Source organism: Ursus americanus, chromosome 23, assembly GCF_024610735.1.
Source record: "Ursus americanus isolate L20-20 chromosome 23, mUrsAme1.1.p, whole genome shotgun sequence".
NCBI lineage: Eukaryota > Metazoa > Chordata > Mammalia > Carnivora > Ursidae > Ursus > Ursus americanus.
In genome coordinates, this window is record NC_142149.1 from 19363484 (window position 1) to 19376707 (window position 13224).

A 13224-nucleotide genomic window follows, 5' to 3' on the forward strand; every position below is an offset into this window, starting at 1 on the left:
GAAAAGGGAAAGCAGGCAGGAGAGAGCCGCATCAGGGGCATTTAAAGTGTCCTGACGTCACGCATTGCCAGGAACTCAGCTGAGTTTTCAGCAGGACATTCCGTCATCTTCCCTCCCTCCCCCCGGGTTTCTGTGCCCAAGGCCACGGCTCTACGGCTGCTGTGGCGGAGGGAGGAGCACTAAGCGCTCGGAACAGCCAGCACTGGGGCGTTCCCAGCCGAATGTTGGCCCCGCCCTTTCTCCAGAGGCTCTCCTCATTGGCCAGTGGGTGGGGCTTCATGTGTACCGTATATGCACCAGTGCCTCTGGGTGGCCGGGAAAACTGGCCGTCTCATGAATTATGCAGCAGCGGCGTGTCTCTGCCAGGCTGGGGCTGGGCGGGGATTGGCTGGAGGGGCTGTAATTCAGCGGTTTCCGGAGCTGCCGCGGCGTAGACGGGGAGGGGGAGTCTGGGGTTCCGACGTCGCCGCAGAGCGAGCGAGCCCGAACCGGATCCTTGACGAGCACCCCTGCTCGGCGCTCTTTCTCCGCGTCTGCCAGGAGAGGCCCCGCGGCCTGAGGGAGCCCCGCGGCCCGCACCCCGGCGCAAGCGCAGCCCCGGCCTATCGGGCCCGAGCGCGAGAAACAGGTGAAGGGGGTGAAGGGTGGGGCCGCCCCCCCCGACGGTCCCCAGGCCTGGGGATTCCGGGGGGGGGGGCGCGGGAGGGGCCGGGAGCCTCTGCAGTGTTTGGGGGAATTGTGGATGGAAACTTCAGTGGGGCGGGGGGGAATACGTGGAGACGCGAGGGTCGATCTGAAGGGACAACTCCCGGGATGACAGGAGCGGGCCTCTGAAGGGACAGGGGGCGCTGGAAGGAAGTTTCGTTCTTTGGAAAAAGGGCAGACGCCGAGGAAGAGAGAAAATGGGCTTAAGGGGGAGGACAGTGGGGCGAGGGCATTCCAGGGTGGGGGTGGCAGGAGTAAGGGACAGCCCCCCGACTTCCTGCTCCCTGAGGTTCTGGGGACGTTCCGCCACAGGAGCAACTGTCACGCCGGCAGAGATCACGGGCAGAGGGTGGGGGTGTTGCAAAGAGCTTTTTCCCCTCTCCCCGGCGGTGCCCGGCGGCTCCCGGCTGAGCCAGTTCCTCGGCCTTGCCCTGTTCCCTCTCCTTTAGGAGCCAGCTCTACCCCTCTAGAGGTAGGAATAGGTGTCTTCCCCCTACAGTCCCACAGGCTGGTTGGTTGTGGGTAGGATTATTGCATAAGAATCAAGTTTCCTGTAGGGAAATTGACAGTCTTGTACTCTTTTTAAATTCCCTCCCGTCTTTTTTTTCCCCCTAGATTAAACCTTGCTTCCCTCCTCCCCTTCTAAAAACAAAACAAAGCAAAATAAAACCCCCATTAAGCCAGTTCTAGAGCGAAATAAACCTTTCTTCCTTGACATTGTTCTTTTATAAACACCTGGTAAACTTGGCCAGAAGATAAATAATCGAGCCCTTGCGTTTACTGGATTGTGGTGTTGCTTAATTGCATAGGACAGAATGAACCAATCGAGAGTGGGAGTTTTCTGTCTTAGAGCCAAGATGTTGGGTAAAGGCAGAGGGAAACAAAGACAGGCTGGCCTTGGCAAAGCCATGTGTGCAAACTTTACCTGTGATTGGGGGGTATGATTGGGCTTAAGTTAGCAAAATTCAAACTGTCATCCAAGTTGCTTTTTCCATGTTTAGTACACATCTTTCTGTGTTACATCAAGTGCGTGTGTGGTATTGACACACTTCTTTAAAAAAATTAAAATGTACATAAGGTGTATCTGCTGGTTTTTATCCTGTGTGCACCTATGGGCTATATTCTGTGTATGGGTTGTAACTTTTTGGCTGGCTGTGCTGGTAAAGCATTGGTTGGAATAAATCAGAACTATAAATCATCTCAATCTCTCATATGTGGATTTAGACTGTTATGACTTGATTCAGCCAAATTTCTGTTTTATATTAAATACGTCTGTGTTCCCTGAGTCGACACATTTATTTCCTTGTTATATGTGCCAGACTGGCGTACTAGCAGAATTTTTGCTCAGACATTTGCCTCGCGGGGTAGGGAAAGGAAGTGTGGAATACCGGGAAAAAATATGTTTTAGATATTGGAGGGTTGATCTTAAAGTCTATATATTGACGTATCCACCACAGAGAATCACTAGCAAATTCACAGATCTTTTATTTCTGTATATAGTACTTTTGGAAGAATAACTGTTTAGAACTGTCCATAGCTATGACTTGCCACAAAGGGAAGATAGTTCACATGACATTAACCCCATTTTATAGATCAGGAACCTGAGGTCAAAGGAACAAGGCTCTTGCCTAAGGCAGCAGAGTGTCATCGTGGTAGAAGTTGTACCTTTGGTATACTTTGTGTTATTTTGACCTATCTATGGTTAAGTATTAGGTCTTGATTTACAGTGAGTGTAGACTGTGCTAGGAAAAGTGTCACTGAAATTCTCACATCTATCTGGACAGTGAAATACCACCAACAGGCTGTAAGACTCCAAAGGAAATAGCCAATAAACAGGTGCAAGAAGAAGTAGAAATAGGGTATGCTTAGGTTATTTTTCCATCTGCTGTGTCTAACTTGGGAAGTCACTATCTTTTTAGTCAGCGTAGTTTATCATCAGAATTTAGCTATTTGCTAATGGAGGGAGAGAAAAATGCCACTTAATCCAGAGTGCCTTGTGGCTGGGTCAGTGATGATTTGTGTCTCCAGAAAGTTGCTTTCTCCTCCCTGCCTCTGCTGGTCTTGACTTTCTGATGTGAGATGGGGCAGAGGTAGTGACCATTCCAGATGCTGAGGCCAGCACCTTTTTACCTTATGGTTTCCTCAGAGGTGGCGTACAGATCAACAAATATTTGCTTTTTGCAACTTTGTGAAAGTTGCCATGAAGAATCAGAGGCTTTGTTCACAGGACTTGCAGTCCTCTCAGGGGACTCGATAAATGCTTTATCCCTATAGGGCAGCATGTCCTCAAAGAGGTGGTGAGGCATTAAGCCTGTACCATCCAACAAGGTAGTTGTTACGTATTAAAGTATATATATAGCACAGCTAAAGAACCTTTCCGTTGTCCTGGAAAGTTCTGTTGGAAGTGCTGCACTAAGTGCTACAGGTCTTCAGAAGGAGAGGTTATGAGGCCTGGAATGGTCTAGGAAGTCTTCTTGCCAAAGAAGAGAGTTGATCTGGGTCCCAAATAATAGCTGGAATTTGATAGGTGTAAAGAATTGGGGGTGAGGAGGAATGGTGGTGCAGTAGGAACAAAATCCTGGTAGATTACAAAGGTAGGTAGGGGAGGAGTGTCTGCTCATAAGAGGCCTTGAAGGGCAGACCCTGGAGTTTCAGGTTTTGTCCTGTCAGAGATTTGTGAGGCCAAGTGTTGGTGTTTAATTATGGAGTGCCTACTATGTGTCGGGGACGTGCCTGGCATTGGTTGATCTGTACAAAGTAGATCAGTGCCCATGGCCTCTGCCCTAGGGGAGTTGGCCTTGGGGCTGAGCCTGTAAATTGGGCCAGCACCCAAAGAGGTGTTCTGACTTATCAGACTCGTGTGTTTAAGTGCAGAAGTGTCTTTTAGGATTTTTGATTGGCTGTAAGTGGCCACTCATATTTTATGTCTTCCATATTTAAACGATTTTACTATAACTCTTGGGTCATTCATAAAAACCACCAAAAGAGCCCTTGAGGGACATCCCCAAATCTTGAAGGAGTCCTGGTGCCCGGAGCAGCCTTGGTGAGATCCAGCAGGATGACATTGTCGGGCAATCTCAGTCTTTCTTGGTTATGGTGAAAAGAATTAATATTGCAGTTACACATTTGTCACTAGGAGCCTTGGCTTACTCTGGTGCACTTTAGTCTGGGTGGCCACATGGTACTTTGGTGGTCGGTAGTTCGAAACGTCTCTAGTTTTTAAAAGGAACAGCATGGGGAAGAATGAATTTCTGTTCTGCTCAGTTCTTTATGTTAGGATTATCACAACTCTTAGGTCAGGCAAGCATTTCATTTCATTTTATTTTGTTTTAATTAATTTATTTATTATCAGCAAACATTTTATACTGAGAGCCAATTACTGTGCTGGGCGGTATCCAAGGGTAATGAAATATGGTTCCTATTTTTTACGGAACGAGGGGCCTTGTGCGGACCAGGGTGTATGTTGCTTCAGGATGGACGCAGGGGAGGTGACAGGATAAGAGGTTCACATCTGATGCTGTGGAGTCAGACAGGTCTGGGATCAGATCCTGGATCGGCTACGTCCTCCTCAGAACCCGAGTCTCAGTTTCTTTCTTTCTTTCTTTCTTTCTTTCTTTCTTTCTTTCTTTCTTTCTTTCTTTCTTTCTTTCTTTCTTTCAAGAATTTATTTATTTATTTGACAGAGAGAGACAGCCAGCAAGAGAGGGAGCACAAACAGGGGGAGCGGCAGAGGAAGAAGCAGGCTCCCAGTGGAGCAAGGAACCTGATGTTGGGCTCGATCTCAGGACGCGGGGATCAGGTCCTGAGCTGAAGGCAGACGCTTAACGACTGAGCCACCCAGGTGCCCCTGAGTGTCAGTTTCTTATCTGTCAAAGTAGAGGATAGCAGTGCATGTCTCCTAGGCCTGTTGAAGATGTAGTGAGATAATATAGATAAAATGCTTAGCATAATGCCTGGCACACAGTAAGAACTCCAGAGATCTCTAAGTTCTTACTAAATGTCCCAGAAAAGAGATTCATTCTCTTCAGGAGTGAGAAAAAGGCTTTATCACAGGACTTTATCAGGTTGGAACTCCTATGAACGGGGTTTTGTAGGATGAATAGGAATTCTCCTGACAAAGTTGAGTGGTGAACCGTTGCGTTCAAGGCCAGGGGACATGAATGTGCAGAGGCTTAAAACAGCAGAGGGTGTCCAGGGAGCTAAAGTGTAAGTTCTTAATTTAGGAGGACTCGACTGAGGGGAGAGGAAACTGCCGAGCTCCGGCTCTTCCCCCTTCTCTTCTGTTCCTTGTGGGTTCACATGTCATTAAAACTAAGTTGTTTGGTCCTGTTTACAAAAGAAATATGTGCTATTACTAAACATTTAAATTTGTAGAACTATAAACTATGTGTATTTTATATATATCTTGTTAATAGTTGTATTAATGGTTAATGGTGTGTATTTCTCCAGATTTTTTGCACCTTTTCCTACTTAGCAATTTATCTTGGACATATTTATTGCAAATCTCTTTTTAATAGCCTAATAAAAAAACAATAAGGAAGGCAAATCTACTCGCAAAATACAATAAGGTTTGGATTATCTGGCTTTTCTTTCTGCTACCCCACCCATAAGAATAAATGACTCTCTTAATCACTGAACTTTTACCTGTCCTTTGACTTGATAACTACATTGGACAAGGAACTTCTTTTGAGCGTTCTGAAGGTAACGTCGGAGTGTCAAAAGCTTGGGCCGTGTGTTTAAGGGTCTCATGATCCAGAGTTGCTATAGGAGGTAAAAGAATGGGCTGTGAGGTCAGACTCCTTGGGCTTTAATTCCAAATCCAGCACCTCTTAGACCTTGGGTCAGTTGCTTTAACTTCTCTGGGCAGTTTCTCTAGCCATAAAATACAGATACCAGGCTTCATTGTAGGGAACTTGTGAGGATAAGCAAGATAATGTGTGTATATATGTATGTGTATATGTTTGTTTGTTTTAAAGATTTTATTTATTTACTTGAGATAGCACAAGCAGGGGGAGAGGCAGGCAGAGGAAGAGAGAGAAACAGGCTCCCCGCTGAGCAGGGAGCCTGATGCGGGGCTGGATCCCAGGACCCTGGGATCATGACCTGAGCCAAAGGCAGACGCCCAACCAACTGAGCCACCCAGGCACCCCTGTTTCTTTCTTTATTTATAGTAGGCTCTATGCCCAAAATGGGGCTTGAACTCAGCACCCCTCGATCTAGGGTCGCATGCTGTACCAGCTGAGCCAGCCAGGCGCGCCCCGCAAGATAATGTATATAAAGTACTTTGCACAGTGCCTGGCAGATAGCTAAAATTTGAGTGCTCATAATTAATATTAAAAACTGCAGTATCTGTCTACCTACAAAGTCAGGCAAGTTATGATTCATGGTAGCCATTAATGACCCAAAGGAAAGAAGGAGTAATTGGGAGATTCTAACCTAATAGGAAAAAACTAAATGAATAGGGACCAGGGGGATTTACATTGTGGTGGAGGAGGAGATGGAGGCTGTCACGTACAACGAATAGGCAAACCGTAAATTCCTGTTGACACGAATGCCCTTGTGACAGCTCTCTTTGCATCTTCCAAAGCCTGTGATTGTGGGCCATTTATTTTAAGGAATATTTGACACATTAAAAATGTACTACGCCTTAGGAATTTGAACAGTCCCTTGGAGTTCCTAACACCAAAAGTGCACATGATGCTGCAGGTTTGCGGGGAGAGGAGTCAGACGCGGAAGGTGGGGCCACATACTGTTTGGGGGTGTGGCGCATCCCAAGCGGATTAAATGACCTGTCCGAGGCTAGGAGGTGATTTGTCCCTTCACATCTGTAGGGGGGTGTGTGTGTGTGTGTGTGTTTTCACCGGAGGAGTAGAGCTTTATTTTCTTGTCCTGTAACTTTCCTTTGCAAACGCATCTGTATTCAAAATAGCCTTGTGGTTAAGAAGAACCACTCAGCTTCTCCCTGAAACAGGTTTTCTCACACTGGCTCTCCAGTTCGGGATCCGAGAAGCCAGGAAAGAAAGGCCGCCCAGTTGCTTCTAGGGCGTATGTGGGGCAGGAGGAAGCCAGCAGAGCTTGAAAGAGAAAGTAAACCTTCTGGTAAATACATGGCTTCCCTATTGTGGAGGAGGAGCACAAATTATTAGGGGGATGTTTGGGTAGTTTTTGTAAAAGCCATTTCTGAAAACTGATTGAGATTAGCGAAGGTGAGCTCAATGTAGGAAAACCCTGCCCAGTCTGGTGTTAACCACCTGTTTTCCCGCTTTGTTGACTGATTTTATTAGTTTTTGGTATCCTGACCACTCATTCTGGTTATGAGAAATGGAGGATTTGAGTCTGAATTTGAGCACCTGCTTAGGTGAAAGCTTCTTAAAATGCATGGTTTTCGAATCTTTTCTAATATTACTTTTGTTTTGCTGTTTAGCATATGCTGTTTTTATGACAGAATGAAAAGCATAAGACTTTCCTTTGTTCTCCCCTTCTCTCCCTGCCAGGGTAATCCTCAAAACTCCAAAGCCCAGATGTTAGCTGTGTCATTACCTCTCCTGTAAACCAGAGTGCAATATTGCGTTGAGTTAGCATTAAAATAGTCAGCCTTTGAATTTTTTTCTACTTGTGGTTTAGACACGATAAATATTTAATCTCACACTGATTTTTATCTGACAAATCCGTTTGATATTTGGGCCCCTTTTTATCAATATGTTTAGGGAAAGCAAATTTACTGAAAGGTTAACCCAAATAAAACATAATTTGGACAGTGACTGCTTTATTCACAGGGGCAGGTGGAATAATTGAAGCATCCTGGAGCCAAATATTACTATTTATCCTTTTTTAAAAAAAGGTTATTTATTTGTATGTGTGTGAGAGAGAGGAGAAGGAGCAGAGGGAAAGGGACAAGCAGACTCCTGAGCCCTAGGTGAGGCGCTATCTCAGGACCCTGAGATCATGACCTGAGCCGAAACCAAGAGTCTAGGACACTTAACCAACTGAACCACCCACGTGTCCCCCCCCCCCTTTTAAACAGGTATCACATTCTGTTTAATTTGGGAACTTATGGGTTTTTTTTGTTTTGTTTTGTGGTTTGTTTTTTGTTTTTTTAGAGGAGGAGAGAGAGAATGGCAGAGGGAGAAGGAGAGAGAGGATCCCAAGCAGGCCCCTCGCCTAGCGTGGAGCCCCATGCAGGGCTCGATCCCATAACCCTGAGATCATGACCCGAGCCAAAATCAAGAGTCAGACACTCAACCGACTGAGCAACCCAGGTGCCCCGCAGATACCAATATTTATTCTTAATTCTATGTGTTATTGTCCCTTTGCATTTAAGTGCATAAGTAAGAGTGGACTGTAAGTGGGTAGAAACACGTGGGACACCATAAGGTCCTAATAACTGTGTTGGAGAATATTGGGTTCACGGAGCCATCTGAAATTCCTGTTTCTCAGTGTGCCACTGTGGTGCCAGACATTGATAGTGGGCGACGTTGTGCCTGTTCGGGGCTGGGGGGATGGTTTATGGGAGCTCTGTACTTTATGCTCAGTTTTGCTCTGAACCTAAAACTGCTCTAAAAAGCAAAGCTTATTAATTAAAATCCTATTTCTGCAGAAATCTCCAAGGTGCCTGGGTCAGAAGTGACCTGTGTGATTCCATAGACTTCCACCTCAGTTTACCTTAAGCTTTACAATGAGAGTACCATTCTTATATACCCAGTGAGAATATCTTCCGAGTAAGGGAGAATGAGGCTGGAGGTAGGGGATAGAGAAAAAACCCACACACCATACAGTCTGTGCATTAAACTACTTCCCCTTTCCCTAGGAAAGATGAATGCTAGCTAGTCTTAACCACAGATTTGCTGCAAGAATATATCAGTTTTGTTTTTCGGTTCCAGACTCCAGTTTTCTTCATGCTAAAAGCAATATTTTAGAGAAAAAAAAAAAAAGAAAAAGTTTAATCAGTACAAAAAGGTTTGTAGTAAGTGGAAAGTTTTGTTTGTTTGTTTGTTTTTTTACCTTATCCTCTCTTTCCCAGGGACAGCTAGTTACCCATTTCTTACTGTTTTCAGAGTGATTTCATTTGTATGCATGCAAACATGTTATTTTCTCTCTCTTTTTTCCCTTCCCAAAGAATGTAGTACATTGTACACATAACTCTGTATCTTACTTTTCGTCACTTTGTTTATCTTAGTAAACACTCCATGTGAATATGTTCGTCTCATGTTTTTTTGTTTGTTTTTAAGATTTTATTTTTAAGTAATCTCTACACCCAACTTGGGGCTCGAACTCATAACCCTGAGATCAAGAGTTGCACATTGTCCCGACTGAGCCAGCCAGGCACCCCTGTCTGGTGTTTTTAAGATCTACATAGTATTCTAGGCTATGGATGCCGTAATTAATTTAGATTTTTCTTATTTAAGTACAATCTACCTCCCCAATGTGGGACTCAAACTCATAACCCCAAGATCAAGAGTCACATGCTCTACTGGCTAAGCCAGGCAGGTACCCCTTTCTTTTAGTTTTTTTTTTTTTTTTTAATAATTTATTTACTCTCCTAATGATAGTCATAGACTGTGGAATCTAAAGACAGAAAACAATGTTATGGTAAATATCCTCATATTTGTTTGGGCACATATGAATAAATCTGTACATCTATACTTTTAATGTTTTAACCATCATATGCATACTGTTTAGAAGTGTAGCTTTTCAGGGGCGCCTGGGTGGCTCTGTCATTAGGCGTCTGCCTTCGGCTCCGGGCGTGATCCAGGGTCCTGGGATCGAGCCCCACATCGGGCTCCCTGCTCCGCTGGGAGCCTGCTGCTTCCTCTCCCGCTCCCCCTACTTGTGTCCCCTCTCACTGGCTGTCTCTCTCTCTGTCAAATAAATAAATAAAATCTTAAAAAAAAAAAAAAGCAGTGTAGCTTTACAGTTAACAGTGCACATTCTTCTGAAACTTTAATTCTGGGGCGAACTCTAGCTGTGTCATCAAATGAAATCCAGTCTGTCACTTGGACAGGTAGAAATACTGCAACTTCCCACCCTCACCCAGTGCCAGCCACGCACTCATTTTTTTTTGAAAGCTTGCTGTTCATATGCCTATGATGCTAGGGCCTGGCTTCCGTAATTTCGACCACTCCAATCCTAAAACAACAGGCTATTTTGTGTCCTTGGGCAAGTGGGGCAGGAGCTGTTTTTGGTTTCTGTATTGTTGTCTCCGATGGGCTGCTCATCTGTTCGAGTTGTCTGCAGGAGCCGTTCTCAGAGTGTGGTCCACAGATCCCTGAGGGCCCCTGAGACCTTTCACAGGGGGTCTTTGATATCAGAGCTATTTTTATAATGTATTTGTGTCTTTTACTTAGTTGGCATTTACACTGAACCCTAGTTATTATATGTAGTGCACCCCCAGGAAGAAAAACTGACTTCATGTAAGAATGTCCATGATACAGTATTAATTTCGTTCCCTTTCAACTCTGGAGGATGTGCTTTTTTTGATATTCTGTGATGAAATGGGAGGCGGGCATAAAGCAGTTCTGCACACGGAAGTATGATGGTTGTTTTAGAGAAGAGCTCTTATGGGAACATTTCAGTTAAAATCTCAAGCTAGCTGCTTGTTTCATGAAAACACCGTTTTTACTTTGAAAGAATGGCAAGACCTACTGGGATGTTGGTAGACATTTCCCCAAAAATGAAGGAAGAGAAGCTGTCTCTTCAAGGCAAACAACTGGCAATATTTGTTGCCAATGATAGACTTTTAGCTTTCGAGTGAATATTAGAATTTGAGAAAACTTGCGAGAAAAATTGTGAATTTGACAGCTTTCCCATATTAACGAATGGAATTTTTTTTTTAAGATTTTATTTGTTTATTTGACAGAGATAGAGACAGCCAGCGAGAGAGGGAACACAAGCAGGGGGAGTGGGAGAGGAAGAAGCAGGCTCATAGCAGAGGAGCCTGATGTGGGGATCGATCCTATAACGCCGGGATCACGCCCTGAGCCGAAGGCAGATGCTTAACCGCTGTGCCACCCAGGCACCCCACGAATGGAATTTTTTTATGGTAAAACAAATGTGATTTTTTGATAGTTTATAATGAAATGTATTGACATTTGGAAGGTCTGTGTGTCTCTGAGATAGTGGTTTCCAAATGATTAATGCACGACATTACTAAATCATGCTTGGGAAAACTATTCTAGATGCTGGATAGACTAATGGATCTCACTGCCCCTGATGAGTATGAAAAGTTAATTGAGACCCAACAGCATGCAATCCACATTGCGTCTGATCTTTAAGAAATTACCACTTGTTGAATTTTGGTGTGGTGTTAAGGAATATCCAGAATTATCTGTAAAGGCTATTAAGATACTCTCTTCTATTCAAGATACTCTCTTCCCTTTTCCAACTAGTGTGAAGTCAAGTTTTCTTCATCAAAGATTTTATTTATTTATTTGACAGAGAGGCAGCCAGGGAGAGAGGGAACACAAGTAGGGGGAGGGGCAGAGGAAGAAGCAGGCTCCCAGTGGAGGAGCCCAATGTGGGGCTCAATCCCAGGACCCCGGGATCACGCCCTGAGCTGAAAGCAGACACTTAATGACTGAGCCACCCAGGTGCCCCTGTTTTAATTTCTAATATAATAAATATTGGGAGATATAACCTTCACAAACAAATGCTCTTTGAGGTCCTTATGTTTAAGGTCGTAAAGGGGTCCTGAGAGCAAAATGTTTGAGAACCGCTGGTCTAAAGATTTTAGTACAAGCACCTCTAGGGTATTTGTTTTGAAAAGAAAAGATTCTATGGGCTTTTTTTGTTTTTGTTTTTTTTAAGATTTTATTTATTTGACAGAGAGAGACGGTGAGAGAGGGAACACAAGCAAGGGGAGTGGGAGAGGGAGGAGCAGGCTTCCCGCCGAGCAGGGAGCCAGATGCGGGGCTCCATTCCAGGATCTTGGGATCATGACCTGAGCCGAAGGCAGACGCTTAAGGGCTGAGCCACCCAGGTGCCCCAGATTCTATGGTTTTGACCCAGATAATCTGATTTAGTAGATCTGAGGTCATTTTAACAGGCAATCATATATTCTGATGTAGGTGGTCCTTAGCTTGAGATCTGCTCTAAAGAACCGTAAGCTATAAAAGTCTTTTTTCAGATTAGCAAAGTCACGTCCACGGGGTTTAGAAGTCGTTGTTTTGGAGATAAAGGTAAATGGTAGACATATAGTTTACTAAGGAAAAATGAAGATTCTTTCTCTTTTGTTCATTCTTTCGTTCTTTTTATTTATTATCTTTTTAAAAAGATTTTAATTATTTGAGAGTGAGAAAGAGAGAGAGGGAGAAAGAGCACAATCAGAGCGAAGGGCAGAGGGAGAAGCAGACTCCCCACTGAGCAGGGAGCCCGATGCAGGACTGGATCCCTGGACTCCCGTATCATGACCTGAGCCGAAGGCAGATGCCCAACCAACTGAGCCACTCAGGTGCCCTATGTATTTATCTTTTAAAAGATTTTCAGGGGCGCCTGGGTGGCACAGCGGTTGAGCGTCTGCCTTCGGTTCAGGGCGTGATCCCGGCAATCTGGGATCGAGCCCCACATCAGGCTCTTCTGCTGTGAGCCTGCTTCTTCCTCTCCCACTCCCCCTGCTTGTGTTCCCTCTCTCGCTGGCTGTCTCTCTCTCTGTCGAATAAATAAATAAAATCTTAAAAAAAAAAAAAAAAAAAGATTTTCAGTAATCTCTACACCCACTGTGGGGCTCAGGTGCCTGGCTGGCTCAGTTAGAGGTGCATATTGCTCTTGACCTCAGGGCCCCTGGATATTTATTTTTGTTTGTTTACTTTTCTTAGTATTTATGGACCTTAATATCAATCAGGGGTGGATTATGACTATCAAAAAGATCATGACTTTACCAGATTGATGTTCGGTGTTGTTTTATTGGTAGACAATACGTGAACATATAAGTTTCTGACTGCTTTGATTAATTTCAGACATGCCTTTGTAATAAGTGTCAGATATGTCCCTATTGCAGACATGTCTTTTTTAAATATTATTTCTTAAAGATTTTGTTCATGTAATTGTTTTAGAGAGTGAGCATGAGCGAGGGGAGGGGCAGAAGGGGAGGGAGAGGGACAAGCAGACTCCTGAGCCTGAGATCACAACCTGAGCCAAAATCAAGAGGTGGATACTTAAACAAGACTGAGCCATCTTCAGACATGTCTTCATAATAAAGTTTTATTATATGTATCAGAAGTAAAATTCTTATTTTCCTTTCTTCTTATAATTGCTTACATAACCAATTCAAAGAGGAATTTACTTGTCAGAGGTCACACAGTAGAGATAAGACTTACAAACAGATAATTGGATTCCATTAGCCTGGGAATTTGAAGACTCCAAGTTTGTGTTCTGGCTCTACCATTATCTTTGTGATGGTTTAACATTTCTGTCCTTATCTGTAAAATGGGAACAACAACCTATTTGATAGAATGGTTACAGTATCTTGACCAGCTCAGGGTTCTCTTTGGCTGAGTGATTGGGAAATCCAGTGTGAATTCATGC

At 44.2% G+C, this 13224-nt stretch overlaps 1 protein-coding gene across 4 annotated transcripts in view; it reads left to right on the forward strand.

Moving 5' to 3' along the window:
* Positions 1-405: 405 nt before the first annotated feature.
* STAT3 (signal transducer and activator of transcription 3) overlaps positions 406-13224 on the forward strand; it is a 67617-nt gene continuing 54798 nt past the window's right edge. For all 4 annotated transcript variants that reach the window (XM_045781596.2, XM_045781598.2, XM_045781597.2 and 1 more), the window contains exon 1: positions 406-628. The gene's annotated coding sequence lies outside the window, so the exon portion shown is untranslated. The remainder of the gene's footprint in view (positions 629-13224) is intronic.